At 33.3% G+C, this 12,964-nt stretch overlaps 1 long non-coding RNA gene across 2 annotated transcripts; it reads left to right on the top strand.

Moving 5' to 3' along the window:
- Positions 1-2,914: 2,914 nt before the first annotated feature.
- On the top strand, positions 2,915-7,015 carry LOC111985514 (uncharacterized). Of its 2 annotated transcripts, none has more exons than XR_002880044.2 (4): positions 2,915-3,237; positions 4,800-4,909; positions 6,306-6,411; positions 6,715-7,015. It is a non-coding gene; the product is annotated as an uncharacterized LOC111985514 (long non-coding RNA). The 2 variants fall into 2 exon arrangements; XR_002880045.2 differs by having other exon boundaries at positions 2,916-3,237; positions 4,800-4,875.
- Positions 7,016-12,964: the final 5,949 nt, after the last annotated feature.

Genomic DNA, 12,964 nt, shown 5'->3' with positions numbered 1-12,964 from the left:
ATCTACCGTTAGATTTCATTATCTTCATATATTTTTCATGCTTACAAAATTTCAAAGCGATCAAAGATTAATAGTCATGTCATCAATCAATTGTTTAAATTCAAGTTTTTGTAGTTTAAAATAATGCATAAAAGATGAGTTTAAAGATCAATGGTAAATTATATCTGATTGGCACGAAACTTGGCATGCAAGTTACTAACATATATAAAATGTGATCCAGCGGTTGGATTTTCAAAATATGAATTTAACAATAATTTATTATTTGGTGTAACATTTTTTAGAGTAACATCAAGTGTAACTTGAACCCAACCTTATATTTCTTAATTCGATGTGAATTTTGACAAATCTACCGTTAGATTGCATTATCTTCATAGATTATTCATGCTTAAAAAATTTAAAGGTGATCAAAGATTAATAGCCATGTCATCAATCAATTTTTTTTAATTCAAGTTTTTGTAGTTTAAAATAACGCGTAAAAGATGAATTAAAGATCAAATGGTAAATTATATCCGATTGGCATGAAAATTGGCATTCATGTTAAGAACATATAGAAAATGTAATCCAACGGTTGGATTTTCAAAATATGAATTCAACAATAAGTTATTGGTTGGTGTAACATTTTTTAGGTTGGCATTCTCTTAGTCTTAGGAGTATTTCAGTTGTTTTCACTGAATAATACGTTATATTTCCTCCAAATTTGTTGTTTTCTTAGGATTCAAGGGTATTGTGGTCTTTTTTTAGATTTCAAAGGTATTTCATATATTTTTCTTGCTTCAAGGGCGTTTTAGCCATTTTTTGGGTGGTAGGGGTGTTTTGGTCATTTTATATGGTTATGGAGGTAAGTTGGCCTTCTTTTAGTTTGAGGGGTATTTTAGTCATTCTAAAGTAATATTAAATTATATTCTAAATTTTTTTGGTCCTCTAGTGTCATCTTACATTTTTTTTTTAGTTATCATTATATTTTAGTAATTTGTAGTGAGGAATTATATTTTATTAATTTGAAGTATTAAATTAAAATATATTAAATTAGTTTGAAGTATTAAATTAAAATACATTAAATTAGTTTGAAGTATTAAGTTCAATTAAATTTTGTTAATTTGAATTATTAAAATATATTTTTATTAATTAATATATTTCATTTTATTAATTTGTAGTGTCAAATTATATTTTATTAATTTGAAGTATTATATTAACTCTTATTAATTATTAAATTATACTCAATTAATTTGTAGTATTAAAATACCAAAATACCCTATGACTGAAAAAAATACCAAAATACTCTTGATGACTAAAAAAAGACCAAAACGTCTATTATTATAAAAACCATATATATTATTATATGTAAAACACAAATATAAAATGTATGTTGCCTTGGTGGTGAGTACGTGTGTGTTTCAACTTCAAGTCCTGGGTTCGAATCTTTAGAATTGCTCTTTTTTTTTAATATTTATGTTTCTATCTAATCGATGGATATGTATTAAATATAAATATGTACAAAATATTTCAGTATATGTATCACTAGTCTAGTTGTAAGACACGTTTGTGACTATACTTGGCCCAGGTTCGAACCTTGCCAAAAACAATTTTATTTTTTATTTTTTCTTCTCCTACAAAACTACATCGTTTTANGGTGCAAAAACTGCCACTATATGTGGCCTGTTGCGGCGCGTTTTTGGCCCGCCGCTATATATGAGATCTATTGCGGCGTTTTTTGTGACCGCCGCTATTGGTAGTGTTTTTTGCGGCGTCCTACAGCGGCGGGACATAAAACCGCCGCAATAGACCTGTTTTAGCGGCGGTAATTGAGATATAGCGGCGCTCCAAAAATCCCGCCGCAATAAATATATAATTTTGAGCAAATGTTATAGCGGCGGTAGAGAAAAACGCCGCAATATGCGAGATGTAGCGGCGTTTTCTACGACCGCCGCAATAGGGATCCTTTTTGCGGCGCATTTTCTTAGCTATAGCGGCGGGTTGGACCGCCGCAATAGACCTTCAAATTTCTTAACCCCAAAATTTCCTTCTACTTTTTTGCCTTCCCACTTACAGATCAAATGGTAAACTACACCCGATTGGCATGAAACTTGGCATACATGTTAAGAACATATAGAACATGTAATCCAATGATTGGATTTTCAAAATATGAATTCAACAATAAGTTATTAGTTGATGTAACATTTTTTAGAATTACATCAAGTGTAACTTAAACCTAGCCCTATATTTCTTAATTCAATGTGAATTTTGACAAATCTACCGTCAGATTACATTATCTTCATATATTTTTCATGCTTACAAAATTTCAAGGTGATCAATGATTAATAGTCATGTTATCAATCAATTGTTTAAATTCAAATTTTGAGGTTTAAAATAACGCATAAAAGTTGAGTTAAAAGATCTAATGGTAAATTACATCCGATTGGCATAAAAATTGGCATGCATGTTAAGAACTATATAAAAATGTGATCTAACGGTTGGATTTTCAAAATATGGATCCAAAAATAAGTTATTAATTTGGTGTAACATTTTTTAGAGTTACATCAAGTGTAACTTGAACCCAACCTTATATTTCTTAATTCGATGTGAATTTTGACAAATCTACCGTTAGATTTCATTATCTTCATATATTTTTCATGCTTACAAAATTTCAAAGCGATCAAAGATTAATAGTCATGTCATCAATCAATTGTTTAAATTCAAGTTTTTGTAGTTTAAAATAATGCATAAAAGATGAGTTTAAAGATCAATGGTAAATTATATCTGATTGGCACGAAACTTGGCATGCAAGTTACTAACATATAAAAATGTGATCCAGCGGTTGGATTTTCAAAATATGAATTTAACAATAATTTATTATTTGGCTCCTACAAAACTACATCGTTTTATACATCAACTTAAAACATAAAAAAAAAAAACCCTACTCTCTACATTTCACTTCAGCCGCCTCACGCCTTCACCCTCATTCTCATCTTTTATTCTCTACATTTCACTTCAGCCGTTCTCTAACATCTCTCTCTCTCTCTACATTTCACTTTTCTTTAGATCCATTATTCAAATTTTCTTATCCTTGCCTTCAACTACGTCAGTGTCGCCGTCGGATTCTCCGCCGTGGAGTACACGCTCCGTATGGTCCCTTCGTCTTCTGAGCCTTTTGATTTGGGTTTCGTCGCCATGCGCTCCCTCCATCGCGTCCTCTCTGCTTCGCCTGAGCTCAACACCTTCCTTGCTTTTCTTAACACTGTATGTGCTTTTTCTTTTTTTCTTTTTTAATTATTTTTTTAATTTAGTTTTTATAATTTATTTTATTTTTCATTTGATGGTATTCGAATCCCATGAAATGAAAAATATGAGTTCTTTGTGAGTTGTGAAATAACACCCTTGTGAGTTGTGATGTGATTACTTAATGATTACCGTATTTTCATTGTCCATGAAATCAGTTTATTAATCGCTTGAACCATAATTTGTAAGTAGAGGAGCCATTGTTAGTGATTTAGACGCGTTTTTTCACCTGTTCAGAATTGTGCCTAATTTTTTTTGTTGGTAAAATTGTTTTGGAGCGGCCTTGAAAGTAGGACAAATCATAAAAGTTAGACCAAACATACAAAAAAAAATAAAAAAGAAGATTGGCTTTAATAATGGTGGCAACTGGAAGCAACCATGTCTGACTGTTTATGGGTTTAGACTATTAAAAAGAAAAGAAAGAAGGGTCAGTTTGACTGAGAAATCAAAGCTAATGCATGTCACTCTCTGAAAGGACTACACCTTCCTCATATACTAGTTTTGGAATAATATTAGAAAGAGCACATGACATTGAAAAAGCCATTCCGTATTGGACAAAGGCTTTAGAGTCTCATGGAGAAACTTTACTGAATCTTTGATATAGGATTCATGATAATCATTAAGAACATGCATGCAAATTTCATTGGGAGATTTGTCATGATTGATGGGGAAGCATTTAGAAGTAAATGTGATCAACGCAATCAAACTCAAGATTTGATTTATGGGAAATGTTAATAGATATCTTCATGCATTAGTTTAAGAATTATTTTTAGAAGCATTTTAAAGAAAAATGATAAAACAATTAATTTTTCTATCCGCTTTTTATATTTTCTATAGAAGTGATGTTAAAAATTTCCTAATATGATTTATTAACAATTGCTCTAAGGGCACTGTTAACATGACTCTTGCTAGTTTGGTACTAGGCAACCATACCAGCATGGTTAGATTGTCTGTATCTGCATTCCACACTGTTGTAGAAATAAATTATAAAAATCCCAAATAAATAAATAAATAAATAAAATGTCGATGTTTGGAGGGGGCAATAAAATAAAAAGCGTTTTTACAGTCTACTTTTTTTATTTTCCTTTTTTTTTCCCCCAAAAGGACAGACTTTTTATTATTTATTTTTGTCTAGTTGTTAGTACACACTCTTATTTCATACATTATACATTTTTTGAACTGAAATTGTGTCTTGAACATCGCGTAAATAAATTACTCTTTAATTTCAAATCATTTTAAAAAAAAATTGAATTGTGTCTTGAATATCGTATACATAAATTACTTTTTAATTTTATATCATTTTTGAATTGAAATTGTGTCATGAGATTTTGAACTAAAATTGTTACTTTAAGACATATTTTTAGTTTGAAGCTGAATTGTGTGTACTTTCGTATGTAAAAAACACTGCCCATTGACTATGTGGTTGTCTAAATTTCTTTGTGAAATCAGTTCTGGATTTAGTGTTTGTAATTGTACCTTCTTTCTTATTAGTTACTTTCCCTTTAATCTTGCTTGTCTCACAGGAGCACAGGTGTGGAAGAGAAGCTCTCAGATAAATACAAAGACAAAATAGTTGATTAGAAAAGATTGGCGAATGAGGTAGGTCCTAGGTCTCTAGGGCCATAGGGAACACGTATGACCACTTCTCTTTCTCACACGCACTTATCTTCTACCTTTGAGTCTTTGACATAACCTACACATCTCTTTCTGTCTCTCAAAACTACTGTGCTAGCTGCGGTCTTCAATGACTTTATCATTATTTTCAATCTTGTGCATTTTGATTTACAAAACAATATGGTTCATGTATCAAAATTTTACTGAAGTGAATGTGTAAATTTTTCTTTAATTTTTATGCTATTTTTAATATGTACATTGTCTTGACTCTTGAGTGAATAAATCAATATTATTAGCTTCGACATAGGTTATACATATCTGTTGAATTGATTATTCCAATAGTATAAGTACAATTAATGAAGCCTGGCCACTTATAGTGGAATCCATGGTAGCATTGATCTCACTTTTTCCTAAGCCTTGTGATTGGAATTTCAAATTTTGAAATCCATTTTGATTGTTAACCTTAACCTCTTGCCTCTTTGTAGTGAAGAGTTCTATTTTTTGTTTTGTAACTTTGAGTGCATGTTAAGAGGCCCACTAATGACATGTTGATAGGTGCGGAAATTTTCTTTTTGGGGCTTGGATGTGCAAGTAGTGAACTTTTAATTTGCGATAAGATCTCTCCCTTTGTCTATCACTTCTTTGTCTCTCTCTTACGTCTGCAAAGACAAAGAAGGTATGTTAGATTTCTAGTCATGGTCAAACTTTCAAAGAATCAAATAAACTTCGGACGTGGTGCCATTATAATGTTTTTCATTAAAAATAGAAATACAATTATATTTTTATTAGTTAATTCATGGATGGATATATGAATGTTTACATGCATGCATGATGATCAAGCAGAACATTTGTTCTCACATCTTAATAGAGAGAGCATCTTTGTTGATTGAGGCTAACAAGGAAATTTAAAATTACAAAAAAAGGATATTGGGGGGGTGGGGGTGGGGAGCATGTGCTGTGGCTATATTAGAAAATCTAGACTTGATGGCTGGGTGACATTTTACTCTGAGTTATATCCCAATGATTCAAGGCAACGATTACTCATTTATAGTTCTTGTTAGCCATATGGTAAAATGCTTTTTTTGTTTGTTTGTTTGTTTGTTTTTGGTGTTTGTTTCAAAAAGGAAATAGGTATGGTACTATGGTTGTAAGACATACTTAGGGTGCTTCTGCAACTATGTTTTGACCCTCAAAAACATATGTAACTTACCATTGTTATTCATCTAGTTTTCCTTTGAATTTTTTAAGTATTTATAAAAGCTTATGTGTATATATATATAGATTTTTTTTTTATTTATCAAAAAAAAAAATATAAAGATTTTTGTTGTTAAATTTTGGGTATAGGAGCTTTGGGATTTGTAAGGGTTTATATGGTTTATATTGTGTTGTAATGTGTTTAATTTTGTGCGATATAGGCCGACGGTTTCATCGGCACTTTTCTTCAATTACAACACCTCGTTGGGACCGCCATATCGGGTTTTGGTAGATACCAACTTCATCAATTTCTCTATCCAGAATTAAGTGAGTGATTAGTAGTTTTATTCCATTTTATTTTAAATGGGTTTGGTTCGAAAAAATGCATAGTTTGAGAGAAATTTTTATTGTTCATGACTTATTGAATGTGTGTAATTACCAATTGAGAAGGAAAAAAAATCAAAGAATGAGATAGAATTTCTTATTCAATTCTAGAGCTTGTTTTCTGCCCATTAATGCATTGAAGGATATGTTTTGGAAGCATGGATAAAAATAATAACTTTATGTATTTTGACTTGGTAACTTTGCATTATAATCCTAACTTATGCTATTTCTTTCATTGTTGTGTAGCTGGACTTGGAGAAGGGAATGATGGACTGCCTATATGCAAAATGTGAGTTTAGAATCACTGGTTTCTTCAATTTAATGTGAATATTAATTTGCTACAAGAATTTTTGTGCCGTGTTGATGAGGTATCCTAAGTTCAACATGGTTGTTAATGTGGTTTTATAACAAGCATTGAGTGCCATGTATCGTTGACAAACACTTAAATATGTGTTGGTTGCTTAATGATATTTATCAAAATATTACTCTTGGTTGTGTGGATGTCCATGAGAATGCTTAAGGAATAAAATGAGGATCTTTTTTTAAATTATGATTTTATTGAATCCGTCTACCTTGTGGATTGAAGACACTCCTTGTATCATGCAATGTGTGATGGCACTCCTTATGTGTACAAATGACCACATCTTTTCTTTTGTTAATTTTATGATGATGGTTATAGACATTATTATGTATTTAATAATATATTTCTATGTTAATATAATGTTAGTTTTGAAACAATTGTGGTGTTATTTGGTTAAATTTGTGGTATTGTCCTAGTGGAGCTAAAATTATTACAGGATTATTTGTAATAGAAACTATTTGCAATAGAAACGTGGTTTTAAAACCCATTAGGAAAAAAAAAAAAAAAAAAAAAAGACCTATAGCGGCGTTTCTACCCGCCGCTACAAGTGCAATTAATCTATTTTGATTGATTGCCTGTAGCGGCACTGTTTTCCCGCCGCTAAAGGTAGACACCAATAGCGGCGGGCGTGACCCGCCGCTAAAAGTCAATGCCACAAATTCTAAACATGTATGGCGGCGGTTGTATGCCCGCCGCAATAAACCTTCACCCGCCGCTAAAAGGTACATATATAGCGGTGCTTTTAGCGACCGCCGCAATTGACCTATAGCGGCACTGCAACACTGGCGGGACGGTCCGCCGCTATAGGTCAAATGTACCTTTAGCGGCGGTTTTTTGGGCTTTAGCGGCGCTTTTGACCCGCCGCAATAGCCCGTTTTTCTTGTAGTGCGCGTTTTTTATTTTATTTATTTATTTTTTAATTTTGGGGTTTTTTACCCAGCTAAATCAAAATCAAACACAAACTCAAAAAATTCAAAATTAAACACAAACCCAAGAAATTCAAAATCAAACATAAATCCAGAAAATTCAAAATCAAACACAACATACTCACAATACAAACATACCCAGAAGATTCAAAATCAAACACAACATACTCACAATACAAACATAACATGCTCCAAAATACAAAAACACAAACCCATAAATCTCTTCTCATTCAACAAAACCAACCCAAATCCATTTAACAAACACAAAAGCACAAGCTCAGAAACACAAAAAAACAAGCTCAAGAACACAAACTCATTTAAATATAAGCACAATATCAACAACACAATAGCACAAATTTAAGCACAGATCCAAAAAATTCAAAATGAAAACTCAAATCCAAATCAAGACATAGACTCAAATATTGCTAGAATATCCACTTCATTCAAAATTTTCAGCATTTCTTCCATTTTCTTACTAACTAAACATAAAATAACAGCAAAATTCCTAACAATTCTCCTCTCTAGACCGTCAGTGTATTTGCCACCACAAGATCACAATTCCTAACAATTCTCCTCTCTAGACCGTAACCCCACTCTCTTTTTCTCTCAAACCTAGCTCTCTCTCCCTCTAAAGTCTAACCCTATTTGTTCTCTCAAGCTCAGCCAGAGGCCCATAGTCTAGCCATAGCTCTTATTATATTGGAATCACTTTGAGTTCTCAATCTAAGCAAGTAAAGCTTTGGGCCATATGCTATGGCCTTTAGCATTTACTAGCCGTTAATTGGTTAAAGTTTGATATGGTCTGTGTTTTAATTAGTAAGTTTTTTGGATTGCAGATCCCTTGTGGCACAACCATGACCGGAAATATTTATCAAGAAACCAGCGTGTTGGTGTGTTGATTCCTTGGCATGTAATGGAGAGCTCAACAGCAGGAACATGTTATGACAATTGACCGTCTTTTTGCTAAACTGTAGATTATTGGGACATGGTAGGCTTAATTCACTTCACGTAGCTGTAATTAAATTTTATGTGAACTCTGCAACTGTTTAACTCATTCAATTCTTTCATGCAAAATAAATAAATAAAAAAAATTGTAAATCATATGAAGCGCGTATGATGAGTTTTTTTCTTTTTTGGTGAGTTTAATGTCATAATTTTCTATATTTTGAGGATATTTTAGGCATAAAAAAATATGAATCCAAAAAAAGAAAACTCCTTAATTAAATATTAATATAGATTAAAAAAAAATCTATTCTTTAAGAAAAATTTTTGCTTTATTTTGAAATTTGAATTGACAAAGAAATGCGGATGGCAAAAAAAAAAAAAAAAACTGTTTTTTAAACTTATCTAAAATTTTGGAGTTTTTAAAATGAGAAGTGTTACGTCCACAACAATTTCAGATTATTTTCACAACAAATCATAGGTAGTTAGTTGTTATTGATTCAAATTTGAATTTAGCACTGAGATTAATTTTTAATCTAACAATAACAACTAGTAACAATCTACTACTTAAGATTTGTTGTAAAAATATTATGGACATATCATTTCTCTTTTAAATTAGTAATTTGACATGTCTAATCCTATTATTTAGCTTCCTAAATGAATTTGATGGTATTTTAGGTATCCAAAAATAGGAATCCAAACTGGGAAGACTCTTAAATAGTACTCCTAGTATAAATATTTTATGAAAAATTACACTTTACCACTCTAAATTATACTCTTAATTACACTTTGCAACCTAAAATTTTTGAATGCACATTTTGCATCCTAAACTATGACCCTTGTTACATTTTGCACCCTAACATTAAGTTTTCTATTAACTTGGATGCACCACATGAAAAAGACCTAATTACCCATCTTCTCAATGCTTTAAAAATAAAAGATAAATTACTTTTTACTACCTTAAACTATACTCCTGATTACACTTTGCACCCTAAATTTTGAATGTCCATCCAAGTTAACAAAAAACTTAACGTTAGGGTACAAACTACAAAATGTAACAAAGGTCATAGTTTAGTGTGCAAAATCTGCATTTTGAAAATTTTAGGATGCAAAGTGTAATATAAGGTAGTTTAGTTTGGTAAAGTATAATTTCTCCAATATTTAAGAATGGTTTCAAATTTAATTTTATATTTTAAATTAAACACTAAAGTTTAAGACTATCAATTAAATCTTATAGTTTCTCTATGGGTTCAATTGGAGTTTTAAAAATCGTATCAATTTAAATCTTGAATTTTTTTTTGGATTTGATTAAGTTTGATTGGGAGCTTAAATTGATACTAATGATGTACAAAAAAATCAATGGAGCACTTGTCCAAAATCGGAGGTTTGGAAGACTTATACACAAAAATCACTTATCTAGAGAGCACCAATGTTGTGTCAGCCTAAACTCCTCTGATGCTTAAACATAACTCACAAACACCCAAAAGAGTAAATAGCAATGAAAATTCTAGGGTTATCTCTTATACCTTGTGAGCATGGATGCTAGTCAGGGTTGGCCTTAGACATTTTGGGGCCTTAAGCAAGAACTAAAATGAGGTCTTTTTTATATTTATGTATTAATTAAATTAGTATTTATTTAATTTTTATTTTTTTATTTTTTTTTGCTTGCCTTTTGAGATGCAAATTAACTAATTAAATGATTGTATTCAAGTTCTCTAACATCTCATTTTCAATTGATAGTATAGTTAATCCATTTAATCTTTCTTGAGACATTGTCGATCTTAGATATGATTTTATCTATTTTAATTTTGAAAACTTCTTTCACTGTAACAGGAATTATTAAAATTTTATAAGTAATGCATGTATTTGGAAATGAATCTAACATTTTCATATATTCAATATGTCAATTGGAGTATATTCTTTTATTTGTAAAATTTCTTTTGAAACTTTTAACTCTGAAAATAAATCTAAACCATCAATATCATAAATCATAATAAACATCATGTTTGAGAAAAGATTCAAGTTTAAGACAATATTTTTGCAAACTATCATCATCTAGCAAAGAGAGAGAGAGGCAGAGAGCAAGAGCTGAGAGAGAGAAAAGGTATGAGTAAATTATAAGGATTTGAGATTTTTGATCACCTGTTTTGATTTGAGATTCTTTTGTGGGTAACTTTTTAGACCAGCTTTGCATTTTATCCAGTTTATTTTTGATTTGTCTAGAGGTTAATGATGATTTTTTTGGGATAATTATTTTTTTTAGGCCAAAGAATTTTTTGGGGTACCAATGTTTACAAGTATGTTCCAGTTTTTTTGTTCTTTGGTCACAATGAAGTATAAGATTTTTTAGAGTTTTATCTGAAACTAAATTTTTTATTTTATTTTCTACTACCCCATTCTTTTTCAAAATTTTGGGGGCCCCCTTCCACTTGGAAGCCTTAGGCAATGGCCTAATTAGCCTAGTGGAAGGGCTGGACCTGATGCTAGTTCTTTATATACTTTTTATGATCTAACCATCATCCTAAAAATCTATCCATTTTGCTTAATTAATTGAAACATGACGCGGGGTAAATGGGCTAACATATCGGAATATGCACCCATTCCGAATTATCTAGGTTCGTGGAGACTTAACTTTCACATTTTTGCTCTATAGATTGCATGGCCTGACTCTTGGGACATAGCTGGGGATCACAGATCGTCCAGCATCTTATGAAGAGGGTGATATGGAAGAATTATAGCAGGTACCATGAGCCTAACCCGTCAGCTTCTGCTCTGGCTGACGGGATTGTTATGACGAATGTTGTAGGCCAAGCGTGAAGGAATGCATGCTGACTAGATCAAGACAAAACCGACGGGCTGAAGTCCCCAAGTCTAACTGACGATAATTTGGAGCCCCTAGGCTACTGAACGTAGCGAGAAGCTGACGCCAACCCAGCTGAAGGGGAAAGTGCAAGCTGACGGTTTTAAGGCCTACGGTTCTATGAAAACCATGACTTGGTCACCACGTATGGGTTTTAGGGAAATTGCTTGTATTCCACGCCCAGTATCAGAGTCCTATAAGGAAAGGATTCCGCAATCTACGTGCATAAGGATTTCTATAAGGAAAAGACTTCTACTCCAAGGAAGAAAGGTCCACCCTCTACTACTATAAAAACCCCAATACCCTCATAAGCCGAGGTACGCATAATAAATCCCTCTCTAGCACTCTAGAGTTGAAAGAAGTTCTAACTTGACCTTCGGAGGGTATTTGGCTGGCACCACACCGGTGCTCTCTGTGAGGTCTTTTCCTTTTTGTTGTGCAGGTGTTGTTTTGAGCGTACAAGCGTCGTACAACTCACTGGTAAGATTTTCGGCATCATCAGTTGGCGCCGTCTGTGGGAAACGTTAAACTGCTTTTAGGTAATTAAGCCACATTATCGTTTCCCGAACCAAAGGGTTGCATGGTACTCACTCGCTCAATGGCAACTACTAATGATGCACAAGGAGAGGAACCACCCACGACTGCCCTCGAGAGACAGGTTCAGACTCTCGGTGCCGCCGTGGAACGTCTCACAAAACGGAACCTCGACTTGGAAGAACAGCTGCGCCAGAAGGAGGCAGCACCAAATGACCAACCAGAAGATCAGGAAGAAATTAGCGCTCCAAGGGGAAACCAGGAGAGACTTGAAGGCAGCCACGCCCCAAGCAGGCCGGAGAGGCCGCATGTCAGCATGCCATCCCTCATGGATGCGACTCCACCACATATTGCCGTCGAGATGCAGGCAATGAGGGAACAGATGGAGGTCATGATGAATGCCCTCAAGGGGAGAGTCTCTAGTGATCTTGACGAATTAGTCAACTGTACCGATTCGCCCTTTACTATGGCCGTGAACTCCTTCCCCCTACCCCACAAGTTTCGCATGCCAAATATAGAAAGCTATGACGGGGTGAAGGATCCTTTGGATCACCTGGAGACTTTAAAAACCTTGATGCATCTTCAGGGGGTGGCAGATGAGATTATGTGCAGGGCCTTCCCCACAACACTCAAAGGCCCCGCAAGGATATGGTTCAGCCGGCTGACGCCCAACTCTATCAGCACCTTTAAGGAGCTAAGCGCCCAATTCACTACACACTTCATTGGCGGACATAGGTATAAGAAGTCCACGGCATGCTTAATGAGTATCAAGCAAAGAGAGGACAAGACGTTACGATCCTACATAACGCGCTTTAATAAGGAAGCGCTATCAGTTGACGAAGCCGACGACAAAATACTTGTAGCAGCCTTCAC

The sequence above is a fragment of the Quercus suber genome, unplaced genomic scaffold, assembly GCF_002906115.3.
Source record: "Quercus suber isolate HL8 unplaced genomic scaffold, Cork oak 2.0 scaffold_10, whole genome shotgun sequence".
NCBI classification, from domain to species: Eukaryota; Viridiplantae; Streptophyta; class Magnoliopsida; order Fagales; family Fagaceae; genus Quercus; species Quercus suber.
The sequence above is the reverse complement of the archived record's forward strand: the minus strand, read 5'-3'. Positions and strand labels throughout refer to the sequence as shown.